The sequence below is a fragment of the Balaenoptera physalus genome, assembly GCF_965194825.1.
Source record: "Balaenoptera physalus genome assembly, chromosome: 4".
NCBI classification, from domain to species: Eukaryota; Metazoa; Chordata; class Mammalia; order Artiodactyla; family Balaenopteridae; genus Balaenoptera; species Balaenoptera physalus.
The window spans coordinates 77,256,296-77,270,225 of NC_138891.1; the positions used below are offsets into that span (position 1 = coordinate 77,256,296).

A 13,930-nucleotide genomic window follows, 5' to 3' on the forward strand; every position below is an offset into this window, starting at 1 on the left:
TCGCAGTGGCCAGTCTGGGCGGAGGTGCTCGCGCGAGGAGAGCGTGCTCTCGGCGTTTGACATGGCGGCAGCCGCGGCGACTGCAGCGACGAAAGGGAATGGGGGCGGCGGGGCCCGGGCCGGGGCCGGCGAAGCCAGCGGCTCGCGAAAGAAAAAGGGCCCGGGGCCTCTGGCCACGGCCTACCTGGTCATCTACAATGTGGTGATGACCGCGGGGTGAGGCTGGGGCTCGGGAAGGAGGGGAGAGAGCCTGGCCGGGGAGGGGGCTCTGCGGCAGGAGGAGCGGCCCGGCTCGGCCCGCCGCGCGCAGCGGAGCCCCGGTGGCGGGAGTCCGGGCCACGGCACCTGGGCTCCGAGGGCAGTCGAGGCTGAATCCGCCTGGGTGCTTGCCGGGGGCCGAGCAAGTTCCCAGGCACCGGGTGTGCCCCAAGCTGGAGTTCCAGGTCTCCAAGGGGGCTCGGGGAAGGCTGCCCAGGCACTGGTCCGGAGGGCCTTGGGAGGACGTATGGGCTGCCCACACGTCCATGTCTGGGGGGCGTTGTGCTGGGCGATCCTGCAGCGCTGAGAGCCCAGGCGGCAAGTCACGAATGCCGAGCTGTTCCCCCCGAAGGGAGTGGAGGGAGCTGTGTCTGCAGAGTTGACCATTTATTTCGGCGGCTGTTTTCAAAATCCAGGATGAGCTTTAATGGGAAAGGTAGTGGAACAGCGTTCAAAGTTTTTGCCCAGTGACGTGAGCAGTCCTGTGCTTTAGGTGAGTTTAGACTTTGTAGGATGGACTGAGGTGGGGAAGACACTAGAGATGGAAGGCAGAGTTACTGGGGAGAAGCGGAATAGACCCTGGAAACAGATTTTACCCCCTCTTGTTTCTCCTTTATTTCACTCCATCCCTTGTCGCAGCGAGTTTTTAGCTCTAGTTATGACACTAAGTGTGTGACTTTGAATAAATCATTTTATTTCTCTAGACCTCCGTTTTTTCATCTGTAAAAACTAAAGAGTAGAGCTAGGTGATCTCCAAGGTTCCTCTAATTCTCTGACCCCATGATTTTTGATGACGAGGATCACAGGATCAGACTGTTATATATTTTTAAATTTTATAAATTTGTAAAAAATACAATTCTTAACATTTTATTATGAAAATTTTCAAACATATAGAAAAGTTGAAAGAACTGTATAATGAACGTCCAGTTTTATTTATTTTTAAAATAGATAATACATTGGCCAGGTGCAAAATTGAAAATGTATGCAAGGGCATACAGTGAAAATCTTCCCTCGTACCTTCCCTTCCACCCAGATTTCCTCCCTGGAAGGCAGATAATTTTATGTTTCAGATACTGATACAAGCAAATATGTGTACATGGGTATTTTAAAAATACAAATGCTAATGCTTAGCATTTCAGCACCTTGCTTTTTTCGCACACACACACACGCAAAACACATCTTGAGAGGATCATAGGGTTTATGGCTAGTATTAGAAATAGCCAGTATTGAAACCTAGGCTCAGAGAAGTTGTGACTTGCTTGACTTGAGGTCACAGAACTCGTTAGTAGTAGTTCTGGGTTTAGAAGCCATATTACAGATGCACGTTTTCTTTATCACATAAATGGTCACAGAATGATTTTAAAAGAATATTCAGGAGTGCATATGTGTGTGTATTTATATTTATGTATAAAAATTCTTGTCATCTTAGCAAGGGCTTTGATGAGAGCATTGTACTGAAGAGGGATTTTAAGATACATTGGGGAAGACGAAAAGAAGCCTTTATTCCTGAGCCATGAACGTAAAGAATGGGGTGGAGGGTAAGGAATGGTATCTTAAACCAGAAGAAAAGTTGGGAATATGAGAGTAAAGTAAGCTTTTTTTCTAGGCTACTAATGCTGAACCAGTTACACCATTAAGGAATTCATTTCTTTTTTTTTTTTTTTTACAAACTCTTGTTCGCTGTATTTGTATGATAGTTTCTAGAAATAACATAGACCACATACCCCATTGCCTAGTTAAGATTTTACACGTAAATAAATCTGTTAGCACCTTCAAGGAGACACACCTTAATAATGATATACCTCATTTCATTATGGAACTTAACAAATAAAAAACTACAAGGCCTGAGAAATTTATTTTGGAGGACAGTAGAGCAGAAATGTACTGTTCAGAGCCATATGCCTAAGTGCTTCCCTGTTTGGTGTTTTGTATTGATCTGGCTTTCTTTACTAAATTGATTTTGGGAATCTCAGCTTAAAAACCTTTTATTCTTTTTAAAAAACAAACCATTTATTCATATGTCATTTGCAGTCTTTTAAAAGAATAGATTTTAAGGTAGGGGTATGTTCAATGAGATACTTCTATAAATAGTTTAAAACATCTCTCCACCCTTGTTGTTATTACAGACCCTTTAACTGCACAGGGCATTTAAAATTTTCCTTTAATAGTTTTTTTCTCTTGTCTTGGACTTCCTGGCACCTAATTTAGCTGCTCAAGGACCAATTTAGCTTATTTCCCTCCTTTTGGCCTGTTCCCAACAGGCAAGGTTGCCAAAAAGCCGAGCTCCAGATGGGTGAGGTGCCACTGTGCTTTTGCAAAAAGCACTCTTCGTAGGGTGCTGCTGGAGGTGCAACATTTCTGTGCATTACATACAGCTTGGCATTTGAGAGTGATAATCGATAAACCTAGGACACAGATCTTGAGGTCACCTTTAGTAATACCTATGATTGCCACATCTTTCTGTTATAATCCTACTGACTTTTTTCTTCTGATTGCTCTTTTTCTTAGGTGGCTCGTTATAGCTGTTGGTCTGGTCAGAGCATACCTGGCTAAGGGTAGCTATCATAGCCTTTATTATTCCATTGAAAAGCCTTTGAAATTCTTCCAGACTGGAGCCTTATTGGAGGTGGGTCCTGAGATTTGTTGTTGATTTCTATTGTTTTAAAATTAAAAACAAGCTACTAAATTATATTGAAGTAGCCATGTTTCTGTTGGATTTGCTTTAAATGTTGAAAACTTGCCTCATAGAACGCTATGTATAATGTTGATACCTGGTTTATCTTTTTGACATTCTACATAAATAAGATCTCATTTAACTTGTATTACCTGGAATATATTTTACATTCAACTTTTATTGGCAATCAAATGAAACAAGCTTATATTAGGATTTTTAAAAATTCTAGGGACATCCTAGGGAAGTGTTAGCAAACTCAGATACTTACAGGGACCAGGCATATCATGGGAACAGTGAAGCTGGTGAGGGTAGGATGTCAGGAGTGATAGATATAAGAAATAGTAGAGCCTGTTTAAAAGCCTCCAAAAAACTTTTTAAACAATAGTTTATTAATTTCCCTGTATTAAGGGTAATATATATATCCAGTCCTGTCTTCTGGGGTAAGTATATGATAGGATTTTTGACTTGCAATTCAAATTATTTTAAGCAAAAGGAAATTTATTGGCTTCTGTAGTTGATAAAGATAATAGGGTTAACTTACAAAATCAAAGGAACCATCTTGGGAATGAGAACCAAGGATTTGATGTTGCCGGACTCTCTTTCCATCTCTCATCTCTGCTTCTCTCTATTTCTCTTTGAATATTAGTCTTAAGGTCTCCTACTGCAGATTGCCTTCTGCACCTGGTGGGAGAGAGCTTATTTTTCTCAGCATTAGGGAAGGATTCTGGTTGGTCTTACCTAGACCAATCACTCTTGCCAGTGATGTGAAATACTTGATTAGTCAGATCTAGGACACATGCCCATTCTTCTGGCCAAGAGACTGTAGACTTTGTTAATGGAAAAGGGGGAATGAGGTAGCTTTGGGCACACACCATAAATGCCATAGTTCATTATGGTGAAGATTTTTCAGGTTGCAGAGAAGATCTGGTATTCAGTTTCATTTTACTTAGCCTCTAGGCCAAGCCCATCATGGCATTTGGAAGGCTGTTTAAGAAAAGACCATTTATCTCCATGAAATGAGAGATGTTACCTCAACCTCTCACCCTCATTTTTTTTGTTTTTAATTAGTTTATTTTATTTACTTATTTTTGGCTGTGTTGGGTCTTCGTTGCTGCACGCAGGCAGGGGGCTACTCTTCGTTGTGGTGCGTGGCCTTCTCATTACGGTGGCTTCTCTTGTTGCGGAGCATGGGCTCTAGGGTGCACGGGCTTCAGTAGTTGCAGCACACGGGCTCAGTAGTTGTGGCTCGCAGACTCTAGAGCGCAGGCTCTGTAGTTGTGGCACAAGAGCTTAGTTGCTCCGCGGCATGTGGGATCTCCCGGGACCAGGGCTCGAACCCGTGTCCCCTGCATTGGCAGGCGGATTCTTAACCACTGCGCCACCAGGGAAGCCCTCACCCTCATTTTTGAAAGCAGAAAGTTGTAGGTTTTGGGGTTTTTTTTCCCAGAAAGCAGAGAGATTTCAATACTGTCCATACTTATATGTTTAAGTTAGATGGTATGATGAAATGAACTTACAACTGGAGTCTGAGTGCCCTTATTCTAAGCCTGCTGGTTTTACCAACTTACTTTGTGAATTTGGGTGAGTCATTTATCTCTTGTCTACCTCATTTTCTCATTTGTAAAATAATTAGTTTGAAGTAGATTTGTAAAGTTCCTTTCTGTCCTAACAGTTTGAGTTTGAGGAAACTAGCAGATCCTTGTGTGGGCCATATTGTAAACTTAGAGGCTTAAATTTTGGGGGGAAAGGGGCAGTAGTAAATGAGTATCACTTGTCTGTCAGAGCTTTGGCCAGCACAGTTCTCAAGCTACAGAGAACCAAGTTTGGAGTCAAGACCATCAGAAACTGCCTGAGTGCTTGATATAGTAAGAAGTTGTATCCAACTGGAATACTTCAATAATTTACTAATTTAAAGGGGATTCGGTCTCTGTAAGACTTGGTAATATTAGAGGTATAATTTTTAAAATTTAAGGATATCTTAGGGAAGGTTGTGACATTAAATAGTGTGATGCAAAATCTACTCAGGAACCAAATCTTAGACTTGGAGGGATTAGCCCATTTATCCCTATAAAATTTTTAATAGGGATTTAAGAAAATATTTTGGAGTTCTGGTTTTATCTCTGTTATCCCCACTAAGAACCAATTAGGTGACAAATCCTGGATTTGATTTTGGGAAAAGAACTCTGCAAAATGAATGAAGACTCCCTGGGATGTGCAGGGAATTAGCTTTGTAGATGGCAGTGATGTCAGTAGACCCCTCAACCTGGGACAAGAGAGCAGGCTTGCTAGAGCTGCATCTCCTGAGCCGTACATTAAGGAATGTTTTATTGCCTACCCAACCTACATAGTACAATAATGTGCTTAGTGTTGTTTAATTACAGATAAGTTGTCCTTATGAGAATTATTAGTGCTTGACAATAAACCCTGTTTATAGGAGGAAAAAATGAGTCCAGGGAGGTCAGCTACTCACTTATATCTCTGTATGAATATTCTGAGTAATAATCTGTATGATTATTCTTTAGTAGGTTCTGTGGGAATTTGCTTTAAGAGGAAATAGAGATTACTTGTTCTCAAGAAACTTCAAATCTTCTTAGGAAAATATAACACTTTGCTTTTTAAAAATATAAAACATTTACTAAGCAAGTGTAAATGGGCGTGTAGTAGTGTAATACAGAAATACTTTCTGAGGAAATTAAATGATTTTTTGCAAAATGGGTGCAAAGATATATTGAGTTTGTGATACAATAATATAGCTTTTTAAAAAAAATTATTTATTTCTTTGGCTGCACCAGGTCTTAGTTGCGGCAGGCGGGATCTCGATTGCCATGTGTGGGATCTTCATTGTGGCATGCAGAATCTTTCTGTTGTTGTTGCAGAATGCAGGACCTTTAGTTGTGGCATGCAGGACCTTTAGTTGCAGCATGTGGGACCTTTAGTTGCAGCATGCGGGATCTAGTTCCCTGACCAGGGATTGATCCCGGGCCCCCTACGTTGGGAGCACGGAGGCTTAGCCACTGGACCACCAGGGAAGTCCCAATAATATAGCTTTTTAATAAAGTAGACAGAAATTCTAATTTTTTTCCACATACGTATCCAAGAATGTCTTGAGTAATTTTTATAGATAGTTTTTCAAAATATTCCACAGGTGATAGTTAAATAAGTATGTGTTTGAGTCACTGTAATGGGTGCCATGGAGGTTGAGCCCTTGCTAGTAAAGACATTAAAATCTTACTGGGTAGATGATTATGTTAGGACTCTTGGCTGGAGATTATAGAAACTGCCTTAACTGACTTAAACTGTAAGGGGAATTTATTATAAGTGTATACTATGTCCCATGGAATCCAAGGGTGGGGATGCAGCTGGGCCTTAGGAATGGCCTGGAATCTGGGACTGGAGCACCACAGGGAACCCAGGAGGTCTTGCTCTGTCTCTTATCTCTACTATTGTCTCTCTCTCTTTTTCTCTGATTCTTCTCTTCTTGCAGACTGGGGCTTTTTTTGGTTTCTTAGTCTGTGTGGCAGACAATGGTAACAGAAAACTCCTGAGATTGTAGTTTCTGCAATCGAGAGCAGCTAATTGAAAACAATGTTATTTCCATTTCCATATTCCTAGCGAAGTGCCTAATATGTCCAGCTTGAATCAGGTGCTTATTCCTGGACCAATCACCTGTAGACAAGAGCAGGGTCACATTAACCATATAGAAGCTGGAGGGAAGGGACAATTTATAGAAAAGTGTTGCTAGGCATTAAGTCCAAGAAGTATTTACCAAAGTAATGAGACACAATACAGTGAAGATGATAAGGTATGAGATGATTTATAAATTGATAGAAAGTAAAATACTGATAACTTTGTGGGCCAAGGGATCAGTGTGTGAATAACTACGATGTGTCTTGAGTTGAATCTGAGAGCTAATTAACATAGGTAGCAAAAGTATATTTTTAAAATGCCATTCATAGATAAATATATCTCCATACCATAAAATGAGTGAATTACTGGTACTTGTTATAACATGGATGAATCTTGAAAACATGCTTTGTGAAAGAAGCCAGAAACAAAAAGCCATGTGTTGTTTGATTCCCTTTATACGAAATGTCCAGAAGAGGCAAATTCATAGAGACAGAAAGTAGATTAATGGTTGCCAGGGGCTGTGGGGAGGAGAGAATGGGGAGGGACTGCTAATGGGTACAGGATTTCTTTTTAAGGTGATGAAAATATTCTTGAATTAGATGGTGGTATGGTTGCACAACCTTGGGAACATAACTAAAAATCACTGAATGTACACTTTAAATAAGTGAATTTTGTGATATGTGAATTATATCTCAATTTTTTTTAAATGCCGTTCATCTATAATGAGCCGGATAAATTTTCTTTTTACTTTATTCTTTTTTTCGGGTCCATGATGTTCATGGATAAGGACAGACTGTCTTTCCAGCTTTGTTAAGAACTGAGTTAAAGTTTAGAAATTAAAGATCCTACATTATGGCGCTTTAAAATTATTTCTAAGAGAATTTGGATTTCTAAATATATTTAGTTAACATAAGAATGTAATTACAGCAAAGACATTTTCAAATACTCATAATTGGATGTGCCTCTGTGATTGACAGAGACGATTCAAATAGGTTAAGGACCTGCTCTGCAGAGACATTAATTGTTGAGACTAATACAGACCATCTTCAACACATGTACATCAGTACATATATTCAATATCATTTACCTGCCACTGTCCATCTTGGAATATCTAATGGACCACAGGCACCTCCTTTCCTTCTTATTCTCTTCCATCTCCTTCTAATGCTTGGAACCCTCTTATCTACCGAAAAAATAAAATAAAATAAAGAAAAAATGTATCATTTGTTATCTTTTCCTAGAGTTGATTTAGGACTGGGTCTGAAATGGCAGAACTGGTTCTGGAGAAGCAGTGAAGGAGAGAAGATAGCTTTTGTTGTTTTCTAAGCCCCATCTCTGTATTCTGGTCTAATTCTTCATGCCTCACGTCACAACTCTCCTCAGATCCTTTAATGAAATAATAGGAAACTGATTTTGGATATTTCTCTAAAATATAGCAAACCTTAAGAATTTGTAGTGTCCTTAGGAAGAGGGCTCCCATCTTGTCTTCCTGCCAGTTTTTGTCTTTTTGCCTCAACTACTGGATGATTTTTTCCCACAGAGATACTAGGTGGTTGGGTTCTATGATATTACTAATACTTTAGGCACATTATATATTAACTTTGCTTTTCTGAACTCATCTGGGGACATGGCCATCATCTGTAATATTTTTCTTCCTTGTGGAAACATGCTAATTTCTCAGTAATTTTAAAAAGGAACTTCTGAAACACAAGCTATATGCACATTTTAGACTAACTTTATTCTGAGGACTTGTTTTGAGAAACCAGATCTCTAAAAGAGACTTCTGAAAAGCTAGCAGAGCAAGTCATAGTGGAGCTATCTGACACAAACAGGAATGACAGCAAACCCAGACAAACCAGCTTCAGAAACAGTGTGAAAACCAGAGGGAAATAGAACTTGGGATTAATAAGTGTCACAACATTAGAAGGGAAGAGGGAGACTGTGGGAAACAGGAGTCCACCCACACAGGCCTCACTGCTTAACAACTCAAGCAAATAGAAGCAAATTGATACAGTGTTCAGAGAAGATAGGTAATGGCTATAGAAAAGAGTGTGCTGAAATTTTTTTTTTAAAGAGAACTAAAAATGTCAATGGTGGCAGTTCAGGGCAGGAAGCAGGCCACAGTGCAGCGAAATAGGTGATACTGAAGATTCAAGAAAGGCAGGAGTTCCTAGTTATAGTCTCAGATAAAACAGATTACAGAGCAGAAACCATTGGGACTGTTCAGAGTGTACCATTTGAATGTCAAAAAGAACATTACAAAATACGTAGTGCCAGGCATATCAGAGATATTATGTGTTGGTGGACTAGCTAGTGCATGAATGATTATCAATACAACAGAAAAACAAAATATACAGGAAAGTAGTGAAACTTAACAGATGAATAGTATAGTAGAACCAAGGTATCTAGAAAACAGATTGAGGGTATACAACCTGTCAAAAAGTATGGCTACCAGAAGTAGAAAAGGTTGGAAAGTATAACTCAAAAACAATCAGGAAAAATTCTAGAAAACTATTCAGAACGGAAAGCCCCTCTCAGTGTGGTTATTGAGAGTATATGGAGTTGTACATAGGCACTGTTTTTCAAGAAAAAAAATCCCTTCCCTTCCTGGGCACCTATTTGTTAAATTTTTAAACTTAAAAGAAAGATAAGTGATTTCTAGCAGAGAAGAGATCTTAAAAATGTAATAGTAAAACAACTTGGGACGGTAGACTTTGAAAAATAAAAAGATTCATATGAAGCTAGGAGACAGCATTAGGTTCCTGAATAACAGACCATGCAATTTCCTACAGATGGAGACATTTTGAAAACACCTACCAAAATAATAGAACTTTGAAAGAACCTTATCAAAGGGTTTTTAACTGATATATAAATAAATAAAATTAACCAATGCTTTTTTTAAAAAATAAATTTATTTATTTTTTATTTATTTATTTTTGGCTGCGTTGGGTCTTCATTGCTGCATGCAGGCTTTCTCTAGTTGCGGCGAGCGGGGGCTACTCTTCGTTGCGATGCACGGGCTTCTCATTGCGGTGGCTTCTCTTGTGGAGCATGGGCTCTAGGCGTGCGGGCTTCAGTAGTTGTGGCGCACGGGCCTAGTTGCTCTGCAGCGTGTGGGATCTTCCTGGACCAGGGCTCGAACCCGTGTCCCCGACCTTGGCAGGCAGATTGTTAACCACTGTGCCGCCAGGGAAGTCAAATAAAATTAACCAATTCTTTAGACTAGCACTGTGCAGAAGAACTTTCTGCAACGATAATATTCCAAATCTCTGCTGTCTGATATACTAGCCACTGTTGAGCCCATGGGGCAGGTGAGACTGAAAATCTTGAGTTTTATTTACTTCTAACTGAAATTTAAATAGGCACATGTGGCTAGTGACTACTGCATTGACAGCATAGCTTTAGACCGTCTTACAGATTGCAAGGTGTCCACATGTAACTTCATAAAATATTTCAGATTCTCCCAGGGTAGAACGAAGTGGGAAGGAGGGAAAGCAAAGGAAGACAAACCTTGTGATGTAAATTTTAGGTCACAACAGAGTTTATAAACTTTTTAATTCATAAGACAAAAATAATGAGAATAATTATTAAAATATGGTGATGTTTTCAGGTTAGGAAAATCAAAAGAAAAAAAAGCAAGTTGCAGATATTGGAAAAGGTATGGAAGGGTGCATATCAAACTGTTACTACTGCTTACCTCTGAGGAGGGATGTGGTATTTGGGGGGAATACAAGGGAATTTCTGCTTTTTATTCTATATACTTTAGTGTGCATTTACGTATCACTTTGTGAATCTTTAAATTAAAAAGGAAAGATGTAATATATGTAATAACTATGTAATAAAGTATAATAGAAAACAAAAATGAATTAGGAAAATAAGATTTAAAAGTTCTGTGAGGGCTTCCCTGGTGGCACAGTGGTTAAGAATCCACCTGCTAAGGCAGGGGACACGGGTTCAAGCCCTGGTCTGGGAAGATCCCACATGCTGCGGAGCAACTGAGCCCATGGGCCACAGCTGCTGAGCCTGCACTCTGGAGCCCACGAGCCACAGCTGCTGAGCCCGCATGCCACAACTACTGAAGCCCACGCGCCTGTAGCAGGTGCTCTGCAACAAGAGAAGCCACGGCAATGAGAAGCCCACGCACCGCAATGAAGAGTAGCCTCCGCTCACTGCAACTAAAGAAAGCTCACACACAGCAAAGACCCAACGCAGCCAAAAATAAAATAAATAAATAAATTTATTAAAAAAAACAAGTTCTTTGAAAAAAGAAGAAAATAGGCAGCTTAGATAGGTTATCTTTTGATTTAAAGTGAAGTACAGAATTTTACATCTGTTAAATTAAAAAAAGAAAAAGACAGCAGTAACAATAAACTTATAGGATGATTGACTACACACAAATGCATTGTTTCTAATGTCTTTGCAAGTAGACTCATTAATTTTATCAAAATAAAAAGGTAGGGTGGTGGTTACTCGTTTAAAAAGCAAAATTCAACAATCTGTTGCCTATAAAAGACTGATGTAACCTTACTAAAGGACAAACCAGCCTTCCATGACCAAGCATACAAGAAAAACAGGACCATCCTCTTAAGATAAAGTTGATTTCAGAGCAGAAGCCAAAGAGAAACTTGCCACATTTACAATTTGTCATCCAGAAGGAACATGGTAGACATATGTTGGTGGAATTTATTAATGGCTGAATGATTATCATAGAAAAGCTGGCAGAAATGGCTAAAGAAGTAAAAATAGAGTTGTACTTGTGAAGTGTCACAGTATATGTAAAAGAACACTGGAGACAAGAAATTTGGGTACTAAGACTTGGTTTTGCCACTTGGTCTCAACCTCTCTGTAATGAATATTCTGGATTAGATGACCTTAACATTTTTTTTCCAGTTCTAAGTGCTGTGGGGCTTCAACATTTCACAATCAGAATATGAAAATAAAGCAGATAATGAATTAATAAATTATACAGCCAAATACAGCAAAAAAGTTCAGATTAAGTGACAGAAAAAGTAACGGTGATTAAGGAAATTTCACCTATTTCCTCCTTCAAAAATGGATGTAAAAGGATTTTGAAAACATGTTTGGATTGAAACCTTTGAGAGAGCGCACTAAATACCCTCTTTTTCTTGCTTATGTTCTGAACATTGGGAAATAACTCAAATTGTATAAGGACCCTAAAAATCACCTGTATTAGTGATAAAGGCCTAGCAGGAGGCTGTGTGTTAGTGTGCAAGTCAAGCAGGTTTGCTAACTGAACTCCAGATTAGACTCTGCCTTCCCCAGGCAGCAGGGGCCAGGGCAGCATGGAGGAAACCAGAGAGCTCAGGGTTCTCTGTGGAAACCCTAGGGTGGAGCTGAGGTACGCACGCCCCATTCTTGCCAAATGTACTGCTCAGATGCGTCATCCTTCCTTTCCCAAGCCAAGTGATTAATGGGTGGAGAGAGACCAGAAATATTTGGAAGAAAAGGCTTCTCATGAAGCCAGAGGAGAGGGGAAAGGTGTTTGCCTCTAATCATAATCATCTATAATCATAAGTGCTATATATTCATTGTAGCAAAACCCAGATAAACATAAAGAAGAAAAAACATTTCAGTCATAAGCTAGTGATAACTGCTGTTAACATATTGATGTCTGTCTTTCAAGGCTACATGTTATTATATAGGTAAGTTTTAAGAAAAAAAGATGAAATCATAAATACATATAATTTTTAAAACTAACCAAATACTGGTAAACATAACCCAAATTAGTTCTGGACCTCTCCGTAACATGAGTGTAGTAGACATGCTTTGTGGAGCTGCCCAGCTCAGGGGGTTTTATTCTCTCTGGAAATTTTCACAGTTCTACCACTAGACCCATACCAGCCGCATCTCTACCCCTGACTCTGCCTCTCAGGCCATAGGTCGCTGATCCAGGGGTGCACACCTGGCCCAAACTGGGCTGGTCAGACTTTTCTTCAAGAATGTGGAATTTCGGGCTTCCCTGGTGGCGCAGTGGTTGAGAATCTGCCTGCCAATGCAGGGGACACGGGTTCGAGCCCTGGTCTGGGAAGATCCCACATGCCACGGAGCAACTGAGCCCGTGAGCCACAACTACTGAGCCTGAGCGTCTGGAGCCTCTGCTCCGCAACAAGAGAGGCCGCTATAGTGAGAGGCCCGCGCACCGCGATGAAGAGTGGCCCCCACTCGCCACAACTGGAGAAAGCCCTCACACAGAAATGAAGACCCAACACAGCCAAAAATAAAAATAATAAATAAATAATAAATTAAAAATTAAAAAGAAAAAAAAAGAATGTGGAATTTTGAATTGAAAGACAGAAATTAGGACTTAACTGTAGCTGAATGATGTTTAATCCATGAACTAAAGCTGCTTGGGTTCCTATTCCTCTTGAGACTTGCTACTCTTTTTTGGACTTTGTTATTGTTATTTTACCTTGGATTAAAAATGGAACTGAAGGGTGACTAGACACAGCACAGAGGATTTTTAGGGCAGTGAAACTACTCTGTATGATACTGTAAATGGTGGGTACATGTCATTATACATTTGTCCAAACCCATAGAAGGTATAACCCAGCAACACTGAACCCTCAGCTACGGACTTCGAGTGACAGTGATGTGTCAGTACAGGTTCATCAGTTGTAACAAACATACCACGCTGGTTGGGGATTTTGATAGTGGGGAGGCTGTGCTTGAGTGGGGGGCAGGGAGTAAATGGGAGAGCTCTGTACCTTCCTCAGTTTTGCTGTGAACCTAAAACTACTCTTTAAAAAATGGAAGTCTTTTTAAAAAATGAAACTGAACAAACTTGTTGGTAACTTACAAAATTAATTTCCTTCGTGCAAATCTTAGAAACTTTTACAAAAAAGATGTTTCCAAGTAACCTATTGTGAAAGATGACATTCAACATTGAGGTTGAATTTTGAAACTAAAATGAGCTTATCGCCACTGGGTGGAAGTGGAAAGGGTTCAGGAGGAGAGAGATGTTTACTGCTTTTTTTTTTTTTTTTTTTGCGGTTTTTGTGTCTGTAATTGGTCATGAGGTTATAGTTGATACCTGTGGCTTCCTTCTTCTACTACCCATTCCATATTTCCCTTACCCACAGCAGTGACCCAAACCTTCATTCCCAAGGGGTCTGAGTCCTTAGTCATTCTGCCTCTTTTTGGTTGCTGTAGTTTTCCATTAACGTTTACTACTGGAAATGCTAAGAGGTGCCTCAGAACCCCCTGGCTTCCATACATAGTCTGCTTTGCCTCGATTGTGTATGGCAACATAATATCCCCTTGGCAATCAGGATTGACCACTCCATCCATAGATAAACCCCCTTCCTTTGCCTATTGGTTCAGTAGCATAAATAAGGAGCCCAAAATGGCCAG

At 40.1% G+C, this 13,930-nt stretch overlaps 1 protein-coding gene across 3 annotated transcripts in view; it reads left to right on the top strand.

The window, feature by feature from the left end:
* The first annotated feature begins 14 nt into the window (after window positions 1–14).
* HACD2 (3-hydroxyacyl-CoA dehydratase 2) overlaps window positions 15–13,930 on the top strand; it is an 88,413-nt gene continuing 74,497 nt past the window's right edge. For all 3 annotated transcript variants that reach the window (XR_014263364.1, XR_014263365.1, XM_082460965.1), the window contains exons 1-2: window positions 15–216; window positions 2,767–2,903. The gene's annotated coding sequence lies outside the window, so the exon portion shown is untranslated. The remainder of the gene's footprint in view (window positions 217–2,766; window positions 2,904–13,930) is intronic.